Source organism: Erythrolamprus reginae, chromosome 4 (genome assembly GCF_031021105.1).
Source record: "Erythrolamprus reginae isolate rEryReg1 chromosome 4, rEryReg1.hap1, whole genome shotgun sequence".
In the NCBI taxonomy this organism is placed as follows: domain Eukaryota; kingdom Metazoa; phylum Chordata; class Lepidosauria; order Squamata; family Dipsadidae; genus Erythrolamprus; species Erythrolamprus reginae.
In genome coordinates this window covers 16,558,503-16,566,353 of record NC_091953.1, presented here as the reverse complement: position 1 = coordinate 16,566,353, position 7,851 = coordinate 16,558,503, and positions in this window count along the sequence as shown.

Below are 7,851 nucleotides of genomic sequence, written 5' to 3'. Positions count from 1 at the left end.
TCTATTCTATTCTATTCTATTCTATTCTATTCTATGCTATGCTATGCTATGCTATGCTATGCTATCCTACCCTGCCCTATCCTATCTTATCTTGTGCCCATGCATCTGTATGCACAGCATTGTCAAATCAATGTGCATCACTTTACTTTTCTTTATGCTTCTTCATTTATCATTTTTATGGCCACTCAGGCATGTTTAGAAAAATCCTTTTGGAGCAGATCCCAAATCTCTTGAAGAATGAGGAAATCTCACCAGCTACTAATGTAAACGTTCTGTCATTCATTCATCGCTTCCTGTTTTGAACTTTGAACAAAACCACTCCTGCACGAATAGGGAACAGATGGTATTATGGAACTGATGCCCAGTGGAGCATTTTAATATGTAAAAGAATTAAAGCAACAGATTTATGTTCAGAAAGCACAGAGGTACAATATCTTGTTATTTTCCACAAGATGTGTCTTCAGATCTATGCCAATCCTCTTGTGCCATCTAGTGGATTTAAGGCAGGGGTGAAATTTAGCAGGTTCTGACAGGTTCTGGAGAACTGGTCGCGGAAATTTTGAGTAATTTGGAGAACTGGCAAATACAACCTCTGGTTGGCCCCATATTGAGGTGGGAATGGAGATTCTGCAATATCCTTCCGCACGAGTGGGGAGGGAATAGGGATTTTGCAGTATCGTTCCTCTGGAGTGAGGAGGGAATGGAGATTTTGTAATATTTATTTATGTTTGGATTGGATTGGATTGGATTGGATAGGATTGGATTGGATTGGATTGTCGCCCCTCTCCGAAGACTCGGGGCAACTCACAACAGCAATAAAAACAATCTAACATTAAAAAACATATAAAACCCTATCATTATTTAAAAAACCAAACAGCACATTCATACCAAACATAAAACAAAGTATATTTTAAAAAAAGCCTGGGGGAAAGGTGTCTCAACTCCCCCATGCCTGGCAGTATAAGTGAGTCTTGAGTATTTTCCAAAAATCAGGGAGGGTGGGGGCAGTTCTAATCTCTGGGGGGAGTTGGTTCCAGAGGGCCGGGGCCGCCACAGAGAAGGCTCTTCCCCTGGGGCCCGCCAAACGACATTGTTTAGTCGACAGGACCCAGAGAAGGCCAACTCTGTGGGACCTTATCGGTCGCTGGGATTTGTGCAGTAGCAGGCGGTTCCGGAGGTACTCTGGTCCAATACCATGTAGAGCATATCCTTCTCCTGCCACTCCCAATAAGCCACACCCACAGAACTGATAGGGAGAAATTTTGAATTTCAGCTCTGATTTAAGGCTTTCTTAAATTTCCACCCTATGGACCATTCCTGACATTCTGTGAAGAGTTAGAAAATCCACTTTTCTCATTCTTTCTTCAAAGTCTTCAGTTCCAAAAGGCTATGCTCAACTGATTTGAACCCACCCACCCAATATAGAATTTAGGAATACCCACACAGCATATCTTTAATTTTGTTAATATAACACATATGGAAATGCTGCAGTGATGATGATCAGATAGATAGATAGATAGATAGATAGATAGATAGATAGATAGATAGATAGATAGATAGATAGATAGATAGATGATAGATAGATAGATAGATAAAAAAAAAAAATCAGACCACCGAAATAAATTTCCAAAAGGGGCACCATACTAGTTTTGCTGCTGCTATGAACTATGGCACCTTGAGGACTAATAAGATTACTGTAAATAACCACATAACAACCACGTAACAATCACTTTAATAGATTTGCAAGTAATCCTTGACTTACAACCACAATTGAGCCCCGAATTTCCATTGCTAAGCAACTTAAGTGAGTTTGGCTCCACCATTCTTTCCACCGTTGTTAAATCAATCTCTACAGTGGTTAAGTTAGTAACACGGTTGTTAAGTCAATCTGGCTTCCCCGTTGACTTTGCTTGTCCGGAGATCACAAAAGATGATCCCACATGACCCCAAGACATTGCAACAGTCATAAATACATGCCAGTTTCTAAGCATCCAAATTTTGATCGTGGCCTGATTACAGATGGTAGGTAGATAGATAAAAGGTAACGGTAACAGTTCCACTTGCACATATGTGCTAGTTTTCTTTCCTTCCTTCCTTCCTTCCTTCCTTCCTTCCTTCCTTCCTTCCTTACTTACTTACTTACTTACTTACTTACTTACATAGAAACATAGAAGAGTGACGGCAGAAAAAGACCTCATGGTCCATCTAGTCTGCCCTTATACTATTTCCTGTATTTTATCTTACAATGGATATATGTTTATCCCAGGCATGTTTAAATTCAGTTACTGTGGATTTACCAACCACGTCTGCTGGAATTTGTTCCAAGGATCTACTACTCTTTCAGTAAAATAATATTTTCTCACATTGCTTTTGATCTTTCCCCCAACTAACTTCAGATGGAGTCCCCTTGTTCTTGTGTTCACTTTCCTATTAAAAACACTTCCCTCCTGAACCTTATTTAACCCTTTAACATATTTAAATGTTTTGATCATGTCCCCCCTTTTCCTTCTGTGCTCCAGACTATACAGATTGAGTTCATTAAGTCTTTTCTGATGCGTTTTATGCTTAAGACCTTCCACCATTCTTGTAGCCTTGTCACATAAGGATATCTGTTAAAATAAATATTAAAATAAAAATGCATTATTGGACATTTTGACTTTATGTTTGTGCTTATAGGAAGATAACACAGTCATGCTGGTTCAATTTCTGGTTCTATCACAGACATCCAATATAGGATATAATTGTTGTGCCTAAAATGGAGGCTAAAAGAGGCTGCATCCTGTTAATTCATTTGATTTTTTTTTTTAGCTGCATAATCTGAGATGCAAAAGTATACATGTACAAGATGCAGAATGACACCCGTTTTAGAATAGAATAGATTATATAAGTTTAAACATGATTTGAATATAGGAAATAGAATAGAATTCTTTATTGGCCAAGTGTGATTGGACACACAAGGAATTTGTCTTGGTGCATATGCTCTCAGTGTACAGAAAAGAAAAAGATACATTTGTCAAGAATCATGTGGTACAACACATAGATTGTCATAGGGGTCAAATAAGCAATGAAGAAACCATCAATATTAAATTAGATCTTTTGAACACAACTGTAATTTTTAAAAAGTGCCTTGGGTTTATTTGCTGAACATACCTCTTGACACCGATGATTCTTTCACCAAATTGCCTTGTCATAGAGAAATAGGGAAGAAAATTATTTCAAGAATGAAATCATGCTCTCTTTATCTCTAATGGAAGGTTTGTCACAGAGCAATGCTACAAGTCATGAGACAGATTGTTATGCTAGAGCAGTGCTCCTCAGTTATTTTCTGTTACAGCCCCCCCCCCAGAAGAAGTAAAGATTTCCCCCACCACCACCACTCTCTGCCTGGATGATTGTTTGCAATTTCCAGCATGTTTTTGCTGAAAAAACTACAGCAGCTGATCAGCATGATTGGGGTATAACGTGCTTAAGTGACGCCTTAATTTATTTGGCTTCATGCTGTCTTCTACCAACATTTTTAGACACAGTAAACATAGCAATCTTTCTTCGTCTCCCACCGTAGTCACAATGAAGCTAAGTGCTACATACACTTTGCCATATTTCCTCATCTTAGCTTTTGGGAGACTTAACATTTGTCTCATTATCTCCGTCTCTCTCCTCCTTTCTTTTCATCCCTGTTAAATATTTTTCCATTGTGTCTCTTAGGGGTTTGTTATCTGCACTTTGTATCTCCTGCTCTGTGCTGTGTGCTATTGTTCAGTGCAAAAAAACCTACTCCCTGCAGCAAAAAAACCATGTCTTCTGGGGTCACGCACCCCCCCTGCATTGCTCCACACATACCCAGGGGGCCCCGCCCCACTATTTGAGAAGCATTGTTCTAGAGAATCACTAAACAATGTCATCTGGCAGGACCCAGGGGAAGAGCCTTCTCTGTGGTGGCTCTGACCCTTTGGAACCAGCTCCCCCCCAGAGATTAGGATTGCCCCCACCCTCCTTGCCTTTCGGAAACTCCTTAAAACCCACCTCTGCCATCAGGCATGGGGGAATTGAAACATCTCCCCCTGCCCATGTAGTTTCTGTGTATGATTCGATTGTGTGCTTGTTTTTTATATAATGGGGTTTCTTTTGGATTTTTTAACCTAAAACTGTAATTTAGTTTGCTAAATATTAGATTTGTTACTATGTATTGTTTTTTACCATTGTTGTGAGCCGCCCCGAGTCTACGGAGAGGGGCGGCATGTAAATTCAATAAATCTAATTTAATCTAACCTAATGGCCAAAGGTATAATAGGTTAAAGAAATTTTTACCCTTGAGCCTCCTTCCAAAAATTGTGCTGACAAAATTCAATGGCACGTTTGTGAAATTTCAGGCCATGTAGGGAGGTTGAGATTGGTGTGGTCTGAGAGCTCTCTTACTCAGCAGAGCTCTTGTTGGTTAATGTTGGTGGTACCTTGCATCAAAGTTGAGGCACTCCAAATAAGGAAGAACTGTGTTGGGCAACACTGTGAAGTCAAGCTTCATTCGTTTGCAGATGAAACTTTCAATAGGATTCATGTTTGGAGTCTTGTGCTAATTATGGAAAACTTCTTCCGTAGAAGAACCGGTCCTTTTTGTCTTGAACTTCTTTGGAATTTGTGTGATGCCTCCTCTTACACTCCTTCCAAAACTTTACACCCCTTTACTACAAAATTGGCTAGACTTCCATCTAGGTTATATATACACATGCTGAAATTTACTTGTATTATAGTATATGGGACCAAGATGGGGTGAGAAAACTCAGAATGCTTCTGGGAGATGGTTTGGGACTCCAGCCTATTATTTTACAGGTTAGCAGCTTTAAGACACTGGGAAAACTAGATGAAGGCAAAGTTCATGTAGGAAAGAGCCATAGGAAGGAAACTTGACAAAGTTCCTTCAATGTAATTGCCATGTTAAAAATTTGGAAAGTTTTTACATGTTTCAAGATTGTGATGTTACACTGGCTAGCATTAAAACTGTCATTCTGAAATTTGTGTGGTTCTTGTTTCCCTATGATAACAAGACAACAAAGAGTTTAGTAGAAGATAATTGAAAAAAGATCTCCAAAAGTAGAATTAACACAGACTAATAGCAGATGACTCACAGGACGTTTATGTAATGTGTTTGCTAAGTGTTTAATGTATGAATAATGCGTTCAATAATGCAGTATTATTTCAGTAGTCCTATTCCAAGAAGCCAATTTTTCATGCTTACAATATAATATATTCTACTAAATGCCTATGAAAACATGTGCAACAGAAAGTCTCCAATTTCTCCAGGAATAGAAGAAAGGTTGGATTCCCAGACAATTGAAGCACAATACAAGTAGAGTACACTACACTATGACACAATTTTCTTCTTCATCTTGGAGTTGATGAAAGACGTATGATCTTTTGAACAATAGTTAAATCAGTTCGGAGGTGACGCAGTTGTAGATTGTCTAACCGTAGTATTTGAAGTCTGAAGGAGTACGGTAGTTTGTTTTGAGAGGAGGAATGTAGGACTCTTCTTGTGAAGTATTTATGGACTCTCTCAATTGTGTCAATGTGGGTTCCATACAGGCGAACTGTATTCAAGTATTGGTCTGACAAATGTTTTGTAGGCTCTGGTTAGTAGATCAGTGTTTCTGAAGAAGAAGCTACATAAGATTAGGTTTTTAACTCTTAGTGTTTTTTTAGCAATGTTGTTACAGTGAGCTCTGGCACTTAGGTCATTGGATATGAGGTCTTTGACAGGTTGACAGTTAGCTATGAGTTTGTTACTTCCAAGTATGTATTTAGTATTCTGATTCTTTTTACCAATGTGTAAGACAGAGCATTTGTTAGTTGATATTTCAAGTTGCCAGTTGTTAAACCATTCAGCTAAATGGTCAAAGTCCTTTTGAAGGGTAGCAGCATTGTCGGTAGTATTAAATAGTTTAACATCATCAGCAAAGAGAACACAGTTGCTTGTAATGTGGTCACAAATATTGTTTATGTAGAGTATTTATTTATTTATTTATTTTTATTTATTAGATTTGTATGCTGCCCCTCTCCGCAGACTCGGGGTGGCTAACAACAGTAAAAAAGACAATATAAACAAATCTAATATTAAAAGTAATTTAAAAAACCCCAATTTAAGAAAAACCAATCATACATACAGATATACCATGCATAAATTTTATACGCCTAGGGGAAAGGGAATATCTCAATTCCCCCATGCCTGACAACAGAGGTGGGTTTTGAGGAGCCTACGAAAGTATGAAGAGAGTTGGTCCTAAAACACTGCCGGGTAGAGTAGTATTGTGGTAGAGTACCACCACACTATGATACAACTTTCTTCTTCATCTTGGAGTTGATGAAGGAAGCAAGAATTGCCCCAAAACTTTAACAGCTGTAATAAACTTTTTCACTCCAACATGATACTTAAACATAGATGTGTTTCAGAAGGAGTCCATATTCATTTAGAAAAATGCTGATTTATATGTCAAAGTACCATGTAATTTAGTAAGCAGATACAGGGCAATAACACTGCAAGGCATCCAGAATAGGCTTTCATTGTGATTTTGCACATCATACACAAACTATGCTATAATTGTACTGGTTGTTCATAAACATCTTTCAAAATATAACCCAGAAAGCTTACACTTAGGATAATTAGATGTAATAGGGGTTTGTCAAACTATTCATATGTCTTTGAGAGTAAACACATTTCATATCTCTTTTTGCAGTACTTACTAAATAGGTGAAAGTAGATAAATTAGAAGACTCATCCAACAGACACATGAATCAGACAGAGAATGCACAATAAGCACAAAGGGAATCTTTTCTCTTCACAGCATTTGTATCTGCTGTGATTATGAAACTTCCTTCAGTCCATTATCTTGTGCATATGCTTGCACCACAGCAGATGGCTTCCTTGTGGTTGATGTCTTTCGATCATCCTGTTGAGGGAGTCTTACATACCCCCTTCTTCTATTGTCATGCATGCACAAATGATTCCATAAGGTCAACTATCTTAAGCAATCATTTCATGAAAGAGTGTAACAGGTTACAGTGGTACCTCTACTTAAGAACTTAATTCGTTCCGTGACCAGGTTCTTAAGTAGAAAAGTTTGCAAGTAGAAGCAATTTTTCCCATAGGAATCAATGTAAAAGCAAATAATGCATGCAAACCCATTAAGACAGAAATAAAATTTGGGTGGGAGGAGGAGGAGGAAGAAGAGGAGGAGGACAGTCGCTGCCGAAGGAAGAAGGTGAGGTGAGGGGAATCAAAAAAATCCTTAACTTCTGTTCTGTTCGGCTCTCTGGTAGACTCCTCCCGAAAATTCACAGGTACAAATTTCAGACACACACACGTTTGAAAATTCAAAACAATGTTCTTTATAATGAAAATTCACTTAAACTAAGCCCTCTTTTGGTATAGCAAAGAGCACTCGTCTCCACACAAACTGGTAATTTGTTCAAGTCCCTTATCAGTTCTGCAATACTTAACTTGCAGCTGTAAGGCAATTCACAGTCCCTTTTTCACAAAGTGAAATACACTTTGCTCTGGTTTAGTTTCAAAGCGGGGAAAAATCAGCACACAAAAGGTCAAAGTCAGTAAAGCAGTCACGAAACACAACGATCAGATTATCCTCCACAATGGCCAAACCCACAGGCTGCTATTTATAGCAGCCTCATTAATTACCACAGCCCCACCCAACCACAGGTGGCATCATTTTCTTTGATAATAATCTCTCAGTTGTTGTTGCCTATGCATCGCTCTCTGCATGCGTGGCTGTATCATTAACTCTTGTTCTGAATCCAAGGAGGAGCTAGATAATTGATCTCCTTCTGAGCTGTCTGCCCCAC